The sequence below is a fragment of the Phyllobates terribilis genome, unplaced genomic scaffold, assembly GCF_046119375.1.
Source record: "Phyllobates terribilis strain yellow unplaced genomic scaffold, ASM4611937v1 Scaffold_2__4_contigs__length_985480577, whole genome shotgun sequence".
Lineage (NCBI taxonomy): Eukaryota > Metazoa > Chordata > Amphibia > Anura > Dendrobatidae > Phyllobates > Phyllobates terribilis.
In genome coordinates, this window is record NW_027362762.1 from 160,209,933 (window position 1) to 160,226,316 (window position 16,384).

The 16,384-nt window shown below is 49.7% G+C and overlaps 1 long non-coding RNA gene across 1 annotated transcript in view; it reads right to left on the reverse strand.

Annotated features, from left to right (window-relative positions):
- Positions 1 to 1,297: 1,297 nt before the first annotated feature.
- LOC141199100 (uncharacterized) overlaps positions 1,298 to 16,384 on the reverse strand; it is a 197,308-nt gene continuing 182,221 nt past the window's right edge. The window contains exons 2-3 of the long non-coding RNA XR_012270867.1: positions 5,128 to 5,224; positions 1,298 to 1,573 (exon numbers count right to left, since the gene is read on the reverse strand). This is a non-coding gene — a long non-coding RNA (uncharacterized lncRNA). The remainder of the gene's footprint in view (positions 1,574 to 5,127; positions 5,225 to 16,384) is intronic.

Consider the following 16,384-nt stretch of genomic DNA (forward strand, 5'->3'; position numbering starts at 1 on the left):
AAGTTGACTCAACCTCTGTCCTGTGTCCTTGTGTGTACCACATTGAGCAAGGAGAAAAGAAAGAAGACCAAAGAACTGTCTGAGGACTTGAGAAACCAAATTGTGAGGAAGCATGAGCAATCTCAAGGCTACAAGTCCATCTCAAAAGACCTGAATGTTCCTGTGTCTTCCGTGCACAGTGTCATCAAGAAATTTAAAGCCCATGGCACTGTGGCTAACCTCCCTAGATGTGGACGGAAAAGAAAAATTGACAAGAGATTTGAACGCAAAATTGTGCGGCTGGTGGATAAAGAACCTCGACTAACATCCAAACAAGTTCAAGCTGCCCTGCAGTCCGAGGGTACAACAGTGTCAACCCATACTATCCGTCGGCGTCTGAATGAAAAGGGACTGTATTGAAGGATACCCAGGAAGACCCCACTTCTTACCCCGAGACATAAAAAAGCCAGGCTGGAGTTTGCCAAAACTTACCTGAGAAAGCCTAAAACGTTTTGGAAGAATGTTCTCTGGTCAGATGAGACAAAAGTAGAGCTTTTTGGGAAAAAGCATCAACATAGAGTGTACAGGAAAAAAAAAGAGGCATTCAAAGAAAAGAACACGGTCCCTACAGTCAAAGATGGTGGAGGTTCCCTGATGTTTTGGGGTTGCTTTGCTGCCTCTGGCACTGGACTGCTTGACCGTGTGCATGGCATTATGAAGTCTGAAGACTACCAACAAATTTTGCAGCATATTGTAGTGCCCAGTGTGAGAAAGCTGGGCCCCCCTCAGAGGTCATGGGTCTTCTAGCAGGACAATGACCCAAAGCACACTTCCAAAAGCACTATAAAATGGTTTGAGAGAAAGCACTGGAGACTTCTAAGGTGGCCAGCAATGAGTCCAGACCTGAATCCCATAGAACACCTGTGGAGAGATCTCAAAATGACAGTTTGGAGAAGGCACCCTTCAAATATCAGGGACCTGGAGCAGTTTGCCAAAGAAGAATGGTCTACAATTCCAGCAGAGCATTGTAAGAACCTCATTGATGGTTACCAGAAGCGGTTGTTCGCAGTTATTTTGGCTAAAGGTTGTGCAACCAAGTATTAGGCTGAGGGTGCCAATACTTTTATCTGGCCCATTTTTGGAGTTTTGTGTGAAATGATCAGTGATATGATTTTAGCTTCATTCGCTTTTGTGTTTTTTCCTTGCAAGAAAATTAAATGAAGATAATAATACCAAAGAATTTGTGATTGCAATCATTTTCAGGAAGAAACTGAGTATTATCTGACAGAACTGCTGGGGTGCCAATACTTTTGGCCACCACTGTATATACCTAGGGAAAATCCAGTTCACTGTGCACTGATATGGACATAGCATTAATCATATCTCCACAGTATGAAAATACAACAGTTATAATAAATAATATGCATAAAGTGCCAAAAAGTGCTTAATTTAATTATTAATGTGAATAAAAACAGGAACAGTAATATTAATCTCGTTTATATTCCAAATTCCATCCGACCAGGACTTCCTCTCGATGGGGTTCCAGCCATCAATAGCCCAAACATGATCAACAAAGCCAATCACTGCAAAGAACCTATACACAAGATACAAATAAGTGATCACTGTACACAAAGAATAAAAACCATAAAAACAATAAAAAAAAATTAAAACAAGAGAACAGAGACTATAGTTTAGATAAATGGAACAAAGCTAATATTTTCATTTAATCCCAAGAGGGAAACCGTGTTTAACAGCCATATCCAACGCGACTCCCATCTGGCCAGCGCCGTGCTCACATTGCCGCCTCTGACGTGTGGTCTAATCATGTCAATACCAATTACTTTCAAAGTTAATGGATCACAATTATGATATAATTTGAAATGCTTTGGAAGTGTTGTTAATAAAGAGTGATCATCAACCTCCCTAGCTGCGGCGATGCCATTAACATGTTCACGGACACGTACCTTCAATTGACATGTGGTAAGACCCACATGAATCAAAGGACAGGTACATGTACTGTAATATACCACTGCCTTTGATGTACATGTGATGGTATTTTTGCTGGTATATGTTCTTGAACCATCCGAATTGGTAAAGTTTTTTGCCCTAACAATATTAGGACAGGCCACGCATCTTCCGCATGGCTTACAGCCCCAATCTGGTTTAGCATTGGTAAATGTATTCTCTGGTTCATTAGTATAATGGCTTTTAACTAATTCATCTTTCAAATTACGAGATCTACGGTAGGTCTCACTGGGTTTGTCCCCAAGGTACCTCCCGAGTATTGGATCATTCAGTAAGATAGGCCATGCATGTTCAAGGATCTGATACATCCGGTTATTAAGACCATGGAATTGAGTAATGAATCGAACCTTATTGGTCTCCGGATTTCTTGGGATGTTCGAATATAGAGCTTGATGATGTGATGTATGTTTTGCTCTATTATAGGCTCTGTTTATCAATCTCTTACTATATCCTCTATTCTGGAATCTAATTTTAAGGTCACGTGCATGGAGTTCAAAGTACTCGTCACTTGAACATATTCTGCGAATTCGCAGAAATTGGCTCACTGGGATGGATCTAATCATTGTCGGTGGATGCGATGAGTATGCCAGTAATAATGAATTAACCGCCATACTTTTCCGATAGAGATCTGTTTGAAGACAGTTATTGACGTCTCTCCTTATATGCACATCCAAGAAATCAGCCGAGTCTTTGTCATAATGGTACGTAAGATGGATATTCAATGGATTTTGGTTAAGAGACTCCATAAATACATGTAAGTCTTCAATCGAACCCTGCCAGATCATGAAAATGTCATCAATGTACCGCGTCCAAAGAAGGACGCGGTCCATTGATGCATGGGGATCTGCCAGGAAGAGGTCCCTCTCCCAGAGCCCCAAGAACAAATTGGCATATGCCGGTGCGAACGATGCCCTCATAGCAGTTCCCTGGAGCTGCAGGAAGAAGGACCCGGAGTAAGTTCGGAAATGGAAGGAATGGATGACAGAGGCATACAACATAGCGTCCAAAGTGGTTGTGCAGGGACAGAGCAAGAGTAAGGAGTACTATGATCGAAAATGTTATGGAGCACAATTGGCACCGGGAAGCCGGGTACTAGTCAAGAACGTACGTGAGAAAGACGGTCCAGGAAAACTTTGTTCGTACTGGGAAGACAAGGTGCATGTAGTCGTAAGGAGGAAAGCTGATGACAGCCCAGTGTATGAAATCCGATTGGAAAAGGGAGACAATCCCGTTCAGCAAGTGAAACAACCTACGTGTCTGTGCCTGAGGGTCAATACCCCTGTGTGCCTGAGAGAAGCTGCAGCACATGGTCTGTGGTCGCCCTGAGTAACGGTTCCCCCAGGATTCCAAAGAATTCATGTAACCTGTCTCGCCCCTATCTGAACCTAGCGGTGTGCATGTAACATTAACCTACTCTTAAAAATTATAGACTGTTCATGTCTTTGTCAGTGGGCAAACTTACAAAAACAGCAAGGGATCAAATAATTATTTCCCCCACTGTATATATTTTTTTCTAAAATACAAAGGAAATGTGTCATCCTTAACATTAGGCCTTTTAGAGATCATTTCATCTTCAACTTGCTTAACTGTTCACAATAACAGTAATTTTAATCAGGGAGTGCCCAAACTTTTACATGCCACTGTATAGTATCTTATCAGGGAAATCTGCTTATTTTTCCTCCTGGACTGGTCTATAAATTTCAATCTGTATTCAATCAAGACAGACTTTAACATTACTGAGAAAGTAGATAGCAGTTAGTGCTTATAAGATTCTGCTACAAATTCTCCTGAAAAGAGTGTTACAGCTTTACTTTTTTTTTCACCATAACGTTAAAGTTTATCTGTCGTTTCAGAAGAACTTGCCGCAGATTGTCTGTGTCTGACTCTAGGTCCTCTCTTCTACTCCTGCTCCCCTCTCCATAGAATCTTATAAGCACCAACTGTCATGTCTTATGTCAGTAATGTGAAAGCTTGTATTCACTGAATACAGGATTTACTACTAAACTGAGAGTGAAAAATTAATCTAGGAGGTGAAAGGATCAGATTTCTCTGATAAAATATGTTACAAAGTTGCTTATTTTAATGCATACCATAGATTTATGAAATAATAATTAAAACATTTACTCTTTAAAGTAAATGTTCTCTTTAGGAGTTTATCAGTGACATTTTGTACCAATCTTCATTACAACATTACTTCTATTTCATTGATGATTAATGGTATTAGCCTTTGTACAGGCTCTTCTGTCAGTTGAAATATAGATCTCGGGGCAGTGATTCTTTAGACTACAGTCCATTCCAACACGTGACACGTTACCGTTTGAATTACATGATGGGGCTATTTTATTACATTTTTGGAGAACTCCCTTAACAACATTATAAAGTAGAGTCTTGTCAATCTCACCAACAAAGTTCTCCAAAGTGCTTCACAACTTCTACACTAGCTAGTGACTGAGTCATGTAGCTTTTTGTGTACTACTATATTAAAAAAAAGATTGTCTGGACCACACATAACAAGCACTTTTTTGCAGTTGTGTCACCGTCACCCATTTCTTCATAGATTGTAAGCTTTTGCAAGCAGGGCTCTCACTTCTCAATGGAATTGTTAATAGTTACTGTGCAATATAGGATTTGCTTTTACATATATGTGTAAGGGGGTGGTTGAAGATTCCAATCCCACTCCCCTCTAAAGCTGTTTTAGTAGATATGCATTACTGGGAGTTGGGATTGGCCATCTTGATTACTTAGTAAGTGGCAGTGAGTAGTGACAGACGTGCCGGGCGCACAGGAAAGAACAAAGATGTGTGTGTGTGGGGAACATTGAGGATTAGCACCAAAGGAGATACTACAGCACAGTCTGTACTCAATAAGTTAATCTGTGGACTCTGACCTCTTTAGTCAGTAGGCATCATTGAAAGTATCAGGATTAGGGCAGCCTTATCAGCGAGGTGATCCCTGAAAGAATTGGGCAACGGGAACAGTGGGATGAAGCAGGAGCTCCCCTACGTGAAGTTCCAGAGGTAGTGTTCCCTTAGGGCTGAGACCCACAGTGGAGGATCACTGTGTGGGGACTGTGACTGTATCTAAACCATCTTCAAGTGCCGTTGTATACAATATCTATTGTACCTGTAATCCTCTATTTTCAAGGCCATGCAAGTAAAGTGGACTCTGTTGTTTTTAAGAACTGTGTCGTCTCTCATTAAAAGGATCAGAAGAACTGGATCTGTAGGAACAAAGTATGATAATGAGTAAAGACTCCCACAGAGTACAACACACCACACACACACCCAGGGACAGGCAAGTCCCCATATTTCTGTAGAAGGCCGGGATGAAGAAAACCTAGTATCCCTCGCCACTGACTACCACCCCGCCCCCCGTTACATATACTCGAAATTGTAAAATGCTGCAGAATGTGTCATTGTTAAATTACTCTGTTATATTAAGGGGTAAGGTTTCTCCTTGTGGAGAGTGAAATAATGGCCCTGACATGCCAATGTAAGGAGGCTTATTCGCCGTACAATGCTCCTCTGGGAAATTAAATATGCAAATTGCCTCTTCAGAGAGGAAGAGGACTAGAACTCTATAGCACCACCTGTTGGAAGCAGCAATCCTGCAAGTCACTATCGACCCTTTAAAGAGCCTTGCGATATCACTTAAGACGTTTATCCTAAGTCATATTGCAAGGCTCTTTAAAGGGTCGATAGTGACTTGTAGGATCGCTGCTTCTAACAGGTGTTGCTATAGAGTTCTAGTCCTCTTCCTCTCTGAAGAGGCAATTTGCATACTGTATGTATTATATTAAAGAATTTCAATGTAAGGGGTGCACGCGTGCTGGGGTGTGCACGCGTCTTCTTGTGCAAAGTGGCTTCGGAGAGAAGTGGCAGTTATTTCAGAGGCCATGACTAACATTCGTCTTCTTCTTCTCTTCCCACAGGTATATGCTCTGCATAATTCCCCTGCTCCTATGTATGCTGTCTGCTAATGCTCTGCTGACCCGTCTCTCTGGTATATGCTCTGCATAATTCCCCTGCTCCTATGTATGCTGTCTGCTAATGCTCTGCTGACCCGTCTCTCTGGTATATGCTCTGCATAATTCCCCTGCTTCATCTGTCCCACTCCAATCAATATTCACATATGTTTCTTCTTTCCCCACTATATACCTTATCTGATTTTTAGAGGTGTTAAACTGCAGAGACTTGTGTCCTGGCTCTGTCTTTGATCACCCAGCCATCTCCTGTTCAAATGACCAGCTGTTAATTTATCCACAAGCCGTTCCCACAATGCCCTACACCTGATATAGTTTAATGTGGCCTATATATTTAGACTCTCTGTAAGGGGTGCACGCGTGCTGGGGTGTGCACGCGTCTTCTTGTGCAAAGTGGCTTCGGAGAGAAGTGGCAGTTATTTCAGAGGCCATGACTAACATTCGTCTTCTTCTTCTCTTCCCACAGGTATATGCTCTGCATAATTCCCCTGCTCCTATGTATGCTGTCTGCTAATGCTCTGCTGACCCGTCTCTCTGGTATATGCTCTGCATAATTCCCCTGCTCCTATGTATGCTGTCTGCTAATGCTCTGCTGACCCGTCTCTCTGGTATATGCTCTGCATAATTCCCCTGCTTCATCTGTCCCACTCCAATCAATATTCACATATGTTTCTTCTTTCCCCACTATATACCTTATCTGATTTTTAGAGGTGTTAAACTGCAGAGACTTGTGTCCTGGCTCTGTCTTTGATCACCCAGCCATCTCCTGTTCAAATGACCAGCTGTTAATTTATCCACAAGCCGTTCCCACAATGCCCTACACCTGATATAGTTTAATGTGGCCTATATATTTAGACTCTCTGTAAGGGGTGCACGCGTGCTGGGGTGTGCACGCGTCTTCTTGTGCAAAGTGGCTTCGGAGAGAAGTGGCAGTTATTTCAGAGGCCATGACTAACATTCGTCTTCTTCTTCTCTTCCCACAGGTATATGCTCTGCATAATTCCCCTGCTCCTATGTATGCTGTCTGCTAATGCTCTGCTGACCCGTCTCTCTGGTATATGCTCTGCATAATTCCCCTGCTTCATCTGTCCCACTCCAATCAATATTCACATATGTTTCTTCTTTCCCCACTATATACCTTATCTGATTTTTAGAGGTGTTAAACTGCAGAGACTTGTGTCCTGGCTCTGTCTTTGATCACCCAGCCATCTCCTGTTCAAATGACCAGCTGTTAATTTATCCACAAGCCGTTCCCACAATGCCCTACACCTGATATAGTTTAATGTGGCCTATATATTTAGACTCTCTGTAAGGGGTGCACGCGTGCTGGGGTGTGCACGCGTCTTCTTGTGCAAAGTGGCTTCGGAGAGAAGTGGCAGTTATTTCAGAGGCCATGACTAACATTCGTCTTCTTCTTCTCTTCCCACAGGTATATGCTCTGCATAATTCCCCTGCTCCTATGTATGCTGTCTGCTAATGCTCTGCTGACCCGTCTCTCTGGTATATGCTCTGCATAATTCCCCTGCTCCTATGTATGCTGTCTGCTAATGCTCTGCTGACCCGTCTCTCTGGTATATGCTCTGCATAATTCCCCTGCTCCTATGTATGCTGTCTGCTAATGCTCTGCTGACCCGTCTCTCTGGTATATGCTCTGCATAATTCCCCTGCTTCATCTGTCCCACTCCAATCAATATTCACATATGTTTCTTCTTTCCCCACTATATACCTTATCTGATTTTTAGAGGTGTTAAACTGCAGAGACTTGTGTCCTGGCTCTGTCTTTGATCACCCAGCCATCTCCTGTTCAAATGACCAGCTGTTAATTTATCCACAAGCCGTTCCCACAATGCCCTACACCTGATATAGTTTAATGTGGCCTATATATTTAGACTCTCTGTAAGGGGTGCACGCGTGCTGGGGTGTGCACGCGTCTTCTTGTGCAAAGTGGCTTCGGAGAGAAGTGGCAGTTATTTCAGAGGCCATGACTAACATTCGTCTTCTTCTTCTCTTCCCACAGGTATATGCTCTGCATAATTCCCCTGCTCCTATGTATGCTGTCTGCTAATGCTCTGCTGACCCGTCTCTCTGGTATATGTTCTGCATAATTCCCCTGCTCCTATGTATGCTGTCTGCTAATGCTCTGCTGACCCGTCTCTCTGGTATATGCTCTGCATAATTCCCCTGCTTCATCTGTCCCACTCCAATCAATATTCACATATGTTTCTTCTTTCCCCACTATATACCTTATCTGATTTTTAGAGGTGTTAAACTGCAGAGACTTGTGTCCTGGCTCTGTCTTTGATCACCCAGCCATCTCCTGTTCAAATGACCAGCTGTTAATTTATCCACAAGCCGTTCCCACAATGCCCTACACCTGATATAGTTTAATGTGGCCTATATATTTAGACTCTCTGTAAGGGGTGCACGCGTGCTGGGGTGTGCACGCGTCTTCTTGTGCAAAGTGGCTTCGGAGAGAAGTGGCAGTTATTTCAGAGGCCATGACTAACATTCGTCTTCTTCTTCTCTTCCCACAGGTATATGCTCTGCATAATTCCCCTGCTCCTATGTATGCTGTCTGCTAATGCTCTGCTGACCCGTCTCTCTGGTATATGCTCTGCATAATTCCCCTGCTCCTATGTATGCTGTCTGCTAATGCTCTGCTGACCCGTCTCTCTGGTATATGCTCTGCATAATTCCCCTGCTTCATCTGTCCCACTCCAATCAATATTCACATATGTTTCTTCTTTCCCCACTATATACCTTATCTGATTTTTAGAGGTGTTAAACTGCAGAGACTTGTGTCCTGGCTCTGTCTTTGATCACCCAGCCATCTCCTGTTCAAATGACCAGCTGTTAATTTATCCACAAGCTGTTCCCACAATGCCCTACACCTGATATAGTTTAATGTGGCCTATATATTTAGACTCTCTGTAAGGGGTGCACGCGTGCTGGGGTGTGCACGCGTCTTCTTGTGCAAAGTGGCTTCGGAGAGAAGTGGCAGTTATTTCAGAGGCCATGACTAACATTCGTCTTCTTCTTCTCTTCCCACAGGTATATGCTCTGCATAATTCCCCTGCTCCTATGTATGCTGTCTGCTAATGCTCTGCTGACCCGTCTCTCTGGTATATGCTCTGCATAATTCCCCTGCTTCATCTGTCCCACTCCAATCAATATTCACATATGTTTCTTCTTTCCCCACTATATACCTTATCTGATTTTTAGAGGTGTTAAACTGCAGAGACTTGTGTCCTGGCTCTGTCTTTGATCACCCAGCCATCTCCTGTTCAAATGACCAGCTGTTAATTTATCCACAAGCCGTTCCCACAATGCCCTACACCTGATATAGTTTAATGTGGCCTATATATTTAGACTCTCTGTAAGGGGTGCACGCGTGCTGGGGTGTGCACGCGTCTTCTTGTGCAAAGTGGCTTCGGAGAGAAGTGGCAGTTATTTCAGAGGCCATGACTAACATTCGTCTTCTTCTTCTCTTCCCACAGGTATATGTGTAGCACCCTGAGGATTCGGCTGCTACAGGGGTATTGCACCTCAACCCAGAGGTGTGATATTCCACTCCCGGGTAAGGAAGGAGTGTGGAACTGAGCTCAGATAGACTGCATGTGACGCGCCCCCTGGGACATATTCCTTTTTGAGGGGAATACCCGGCACCGGATCAGATGGGGGTTTGTAGTCTCCGAGCGGCTGTGACCCGGTCCCGTGCCCAGGGCGTCAAGCTCAGGGTTATGTGGCAGTCTCTACTGATGTTATTAAAGTTCGTTGTGTCGACTACGCCACCCGTTGTGATGCGGTCACTGTGGCCGCCGCTGCAGCAGGGTCCGCTGAGGCTGATGGTGGATGCGCAGCTTGGTGGGATAACCCCCAACGGGAGGGGTATAGCCTCAGAGGGGACAGGCGCAGAGGATGGGGGTTGTGGTGGTGCGGTGCAGCCGGTAATGATGACAGACTCGGGTAGTGCGGTTAAGGGTCTTTACTTACTGCAGATGTTCCTGGTCACTCTAGCTCCAAGTGACCTCCCGAGCCGTGCTGCGTCCACCAGGTCCTGGATCCGGCCAACCCCCAAACAAGTCCGGAGCGTGGCCCTGAGCTCTCCCTCTGTCCTTCCTTCAGCCGTCCCCACCAGTGATTCACCTAAATCCAGCTCCCTCGGGCCTTCTGTTGGGCAACCTTTGGCCTCAGGTTCCCTGACCCTCCATGTGGTGTGCCTTCAGGGTGAATGTAGTGGGTGACCGTGACAGACTCTGCCCACGGTCTCCGGTCTCTGGCTGGGGAATGTCTTTACCCCCACCAGCTTGGGTTCCGGTACCCTTCTGCTGACTCCTCACCCGGTGTTCTTATTTGGGTTCTTGGGTCCCTTCAGTCTTCCCCCTCTGGGTACTCCTTCTTTACTCCACTCTCTCTCCAGGGCTGTTGTTTCTTTCTCTCTCTTTCTGCAGGCTTGTCCTCTGCATCTGACTTACTCTCTGCGTCTGACCCTGATCCTAGTTGGTGCCCTCCTTATATATCCCTCTATGTGTGAGCTCAGGTGACCAGCACCCAATGAGCTCCTACCACTACCCAGACTGCTCCCCCTATCTGCCCCTACACTACATGGGATGTTCCTCCCCCCTCCCACTCCAGCCAGGAACAGGCTCGGTCGCACCTGCACATTTCTAAGTGGGAGTGCCGTCGGCCTGCTCCTCTGGAATGGGATGTATGTAGTGCATGCAGTCTATCTGAGCTCAGTTCCACACTCCTTCCTTACCCGGGAGTGGAATATCACACCTCTGGGTTGAGGTGCAATACCCCTGTAGCAGCCGAATCCTCAGGGTGCTACATTCCCCCCTGGTAAACCACAGCACGTCCTCGGGCCGCAAAGACAAAAACACCAAAACATACAAATTTTTATAAACATATAAAACATATAAAATATTATATATATATAACTTTTTCATATAGACATCATTATAACATTCTCGTCGTCTCTTTCTTTCTTCCTCCTCTGGTCACCGTGCAACTCGTGACCAGGTAAAGTGCGACAGTCTTTTGAAAAGCAGTTCCTTATAAAACCAATAGGGGGCGCCTTAGGAAGCGCAACTATTTACAGGGAAGTTTTGGCCGTTCTCAGTCCCCGGCCAAGTAAAGGGAATGGGATGGCTGCTCACAGTCCTCAGCCTGGTTTGGGTAAGGGACACACGGGTTAAACTGTTCACTGGTCCCAACGGGGACTAAACTTCTCAGTAGTTACGGCTACTTGGGTACCCCGACGGGTAACTATATACAGTTTTTCTTTACTACTGTTCTTAATCGTAGTACCTCCTAGCCTTGAACCCGTCCGGGTCTTCTGGCTCTTCCTCTCTACACCGCAGCTCCTCCTCTGTCAGGCGATGCACGTGGAGGGCGTAAGGTCCCTTGGCACACTTGTGCCGGGTGAACGTTACCTCGTCACCGACGTAGAGGTCACGGCCTTTGTGACCCTCTGGCAGGTGAGACTCGACATCCCGTCGGGTAACGAAGACGTCACCCATGGTGTTCTGGTCCTTTATGAAGCCCCACCCATGCTGCGCATTAAACTTTATTACCGTCCCGATGGTACGGGGACGATCTGCTGCACGGGGGTCCCTTCTGGTCCGACTCTTTTGCTCCGCGCTGCGGGTCCGGGCCCATTGCTCTCTGGCCCGCCTCTCCTCCCGCTCTCTCTTGAACTCTGCCAGCTGTTGACGGCAACACTCGGTACGCTCTGCTGCAGCTGCCCGAGTCTCTCCGGTGAACCCCATCAAATCTTCTCCCGTGGGGTCCCACACGAACTGGGCTTCCTCGAGTGGAGGCGAGACCCGAGTCACGGGCTTTGGAGCCGGGATCAGGGGCTCACACAAGGGCCCTAGTCTTTGCTGCCGCTCTAGCTCAGGGTACCCTTCGGGCCAGATGAAGGGCCGCCCGTCCGGCCATGTGAGCTGGCCGAAGAGGTCCTCCCCCAGGTGTGGCACCCTTGGTATTGCGGGCGCGGGCGCGGTGGTGATGGCGCCCGGGTTGCCCAGGCCTTGCGGCCAGGCCTGGGGCACCTGGAAGGTGAAGGGCACCGTTAGGACGGCGGCGCCCTGGGTTACCTGGCCTTGCGACCAGGCCGGAGGCTCCGCGGAGGTAGATGGCTCTGCTTTGGATGCGGCGCCCGGAAACGCTAGGCCCTGTGACCAGGCCGGAGGCTCTTCTTCCTGCGCCACGCTCCGGGTCACGACGCGTGACGTCACTGGGGTCGCGTCGGCGGCTTCCGGTCGTGGCCTAGTCGGTGGCGGTGTCATGGCGGTCTCGGGTACGGCAGGGGGACTTTCGGGCTCTGCGACGGGGAGCTGGGGCAGGTGGGTGGTCTTCCGGTATGGGGTATAGGCGTCCCCCTTACCTGCTGCCATACGTCTCGCTCCCTCTTCTGCGCCGTCTCCGGCCTTGGGTCCTCCCGCGTCATCCGCAGAGGTAGTCGGTGTCTTCTTCCAAGGGAGCGGGTTCCGTGGACGGATTCCAGCTTGCTGGGCCATCTCCCGGCCCCACTCCGCCAGGATCTCCCTCTGCACTCGGGCCATCCTTCCCGCGAGGCCCTCCAGGGCACTCCGCGCTCACTCCCGATCTCGGGGAAGCTGCGCCAGGATCTCCGCTAAGCCTAGCGGGGTTGTTGACTCCAGCAGGCTCCTGACCATCGGGTCGGTGCTGCTCTGCTCTGCTTCCGGCAGGCTCCTGGCCAGCGGGCCGGTGCTGCTCTGCTCTCCTCTTTTTTCCTTTTGCAGGCTCCTGGCCAGCGGGCCGGTGCTGCTCTGCTGCCGCTCCATTCCCGGGTCTACTCTTCCTCTTCTCGACTCCGGGTGCTCTCGCTCTGGACACCTTGCCTCCGGGTGCGCTCGTTCTAGACTGCTCCAAGCGACACCCATCTTTGCTCTTTTCTTTCGTCTCCTCCCACTTCGAGGGCGGTCCCGGGGCAACTCGGTGACTGTCAGCTCCAGGGGTAGTTCTTTCACGCTGACAGACACCTCCAGCATCACAGTCTCTGTTGGTGGGGGCGGTTTCCACTTTTGGCGCCATTTTCTGTCCCGGCCCACGATGGGAGGTGGCCTCTCGCCCTCCTTTGGCACGCCCATAATGGCGTCCGCTGCTCTTCCAAGGCGGGAAATCTGCGGTTTTGGCGGGAAGCGTCGCCCAGTGGCGGGAAACTCTGCAGATGGCGGGAACACGCTGGAAATGGCGGACAATCGGCGGGAAACGACTGGTGATGGAGTCCGATGGCGTGGACCCTCCGGAACCGGCGAGAGACTCCTTTCTGAGGTAAACTTGCACTTTTCTTCAGGCACGCAGTACCCGGGTGTTGCGGGCACGTAATCCTGCCGACTACGCCAAAGTTGACGCGCCCCCTGGGACATATTCCTTTTTGAGGGGAATACCCGGCACCGGATCAGATGGGGGTTTGTAGTCTCCGAGCGGCTGTGACCCGGTCCCGTGCCCAGGGCGTCAAGCTCAGGGTTATGTGGCAGTCTCTACTGATGTTATTAAAGTTCGTTGTGTCGACTACGCCACCCGTTGTGATGCGGTCACTGTGGCCGCCGCTGCAGCAGGGTCCGCTGAGGCTGATGGTGGATGCGCAGCTTGGTGGGATAACCCCCAACGGGAGGGGTATAGCCTCAGAGGGGACAGGCGCAGAGGATGGGGGTTGTGGTGGTGCGGTGCAGCCGGTAATGATGACAGACTCGGGTAGTGCGGTTAAGGGTCTTTACTTACTGCAGATGTTCCTGGTCACTCTAGCTCCAAGTGACCTCCCGAGCCGTGCTGCGTCCACCAGGTCCTGGATCCGGCCAACCCCCAAACAAGTCCGGAGCGTGGCCCTGAGCTCTCCCTCTGTCCTTCCTTCAGCCGTCCCCACCAGTGATTCACCTAAATCCAGCTCCCTCGGGCCTTCTGTTGGGCAACCTTTGGCCTCAGGTTCCCTGACCCTCCATGTGGTGTGCCTTCAGGGTGAATGTAGTGGGTGACCGTGACAGACTCTGCCCACGGTCTCCGGTCTCTGGCTGGGGAATGTCTTTACCCCCACCAGCTTGGGTTCCGGTACCCTTCTGCTGACTCCTCACCCGGTGTTCTTATTTGGGTTCTTGGGTCCCTTCAGTCTTCCCCCTCTGGGTACTCCTTCTTTACTCCACTCTCTCTCCAGGGCTGTTGTTTCTTTCTCTCTCTTTCTGCAGGCTTGTCCTCTGCATCTGACTTACTCTCTGCGTCTGACCCTGATCCTAGTTGGTGCCCTCCTTATATATCCCTCTATGTGTGAGCTCAGGTGACCAGCACCCAATGAGCTCCTACCACTACCCAGACTGCTCCCCCTATCTGCCCCTACACTACATGGGATGTTCCTCCCCCCTCCCACTCCAGCCAGGAACAGGCTCGGTCGCACCTGCACATTTCTAAGTGGGAGTGCCGTCGGCCTGCTCCTCTGGAATGGGATGTATGTAGTGCATGCAGTCTATCTGAGCTCAGTTCCACACTCCTTCCTTACCCGGGAGTGGAATATCACACCTCTGGGTTGAGGTGCAATACCCCTGTAGCAGCCGAATCCTCAGGGTGCTACACATGCACTACATACATCCCATTCCAGAGGAGCAGGCCGACGGCACTCCCACTTAGAAATGTGCAGGTGCGACCGAGCCTGTTCCTGGCTGGAGTGGGAGGGGGGAGGAACATCCCATGTAGTGTAGGGGCAGATAGGGGGAGCAGTCTGGGTAGTGGTAGGAGCTCATTGGGTGCTGGCACCTGAGCTCACACATAGAGGGATATATAAGGAGGGCACCAACTAGGATCAGGGTCAGACGCAGAGGAGCCTGTCAGTCAGTCAGTCAGCTGCAGAGAACAAGTCTGCTGCAGAGGAAGTCAGCCTGCAGCAAGGGAGCAGAGCAGACCTGAGCCTGAAGAGAGAGAGAGTGGAGTGCAGAAAGACCCAGAGGGGGGACAAAGAAGGGACCCAAGAACCCAAATAAGAACACCGGGTGAGGAGTCAGCAGAAGGGTACCGGAACCCAAGCTGGTGGGGGTAAAGACATTCCCCAGCCAGAGACCGGAGACCGTGGGCAGAGTCTGTCACGGTCACCCACTACATTCACCCTGAAGGCACACCACATGGAGGGTCAGGGAACCTGAGGCCAAAGGTTGCCCAACAGAAGGCCCGAGGGAGCTGGATTTAGGTGAATCACTGGTGGGGACGGCTGAAGAAAGGACAGAGGGAGAGCTCAGGGCCACGCTCCGGACTTGTTTGGGGGTTGGCCGGATCCAGGACCTGGTGGACGCAGCACGGCTCGGGAGGTCACTTGGAGCTAGAGTGACCAGGAACATCTGCAGTAAGTAAAGACCCTTAACTGCACTACCCGAGTCTGTCATCATTACCGGCTGCACCGCACCACCACAACCCCCATCCTCTGCGCCTGTCCCCTCTGAGGCTATACCCCTCCCGTTGGGGGTTATCCCACCAAGCTGCGCATCCACCATCAGCCTCAGCGGACCCTGCTGCAGCGGCGGCCACAGTGACCGCATCACAACGGGTGGCGTAGTCGACACAACGAACTTTAATAACATCAGTAAAGACTGCCACATAACCCTGAGCTTGACGCCCTGGGCACGGGACCGGGTCACAGCCGCTCGGAGACTACAACCCCCCCCATCTGATCCGGTGCCGGGTATTCCCCTCAAAAAGGAATATGTCCCAGGGGGCGCGTCAACTTTGGCGTAGTCGGCAGGATTACGTGCCCGCAACACCCGGGTACTGCGTGCCTGAAGAAAAGTGCAAGTTTACCTCAGAAAGGAGTCTCTCGCCGGTTCCGGAGGGTCCACGCCATCGGACTCCATCACCAGTCGTTTCCCGCCGATTGTCCGCCATTTCCAGCTTGTTCCCGCCATCTGCAGAGTTTCCCGCCACTGGGCGACGCTTCCCGCCAAAACCGCAGATTTCCCGCCTTGGAAGAGCAGCGGACGCCATTATGGGCGTGCCAAAGGAGGGCGAGAGGCCACCTCCCATCGTGGGCCGGGACAGAAAATGGCGCCAAAAGTGGAAACCGCCCCCACCAACAGAGACTGTGATGCTGGAGGTGTCTGTCAGCGTGAAAGAACTACCCCTGGAGCTGACAGTCACCGAGTTGCCCCGGGACCGCCCTCGAAGTGGGAGGAGACGAAAGAAAAGAGCAAAGATGGGTGTCGCTTGGAGCAGTCTAGAACGAGCGCACCCGGAGGCAAGGTGTCCAGAGCGAGAGCACCCGGAGTCGAGAAGAGGAAGAGTAGACCCGGGAATGGAGCGGCAGCAGAGCAGCACCGGCCCGCTGGCCAGGAGCCTGCCGGAAGCAGAGCAGAGCAGCACCGACCCGATGGTCAGGAGCCTGCTGGAGTCAACAAC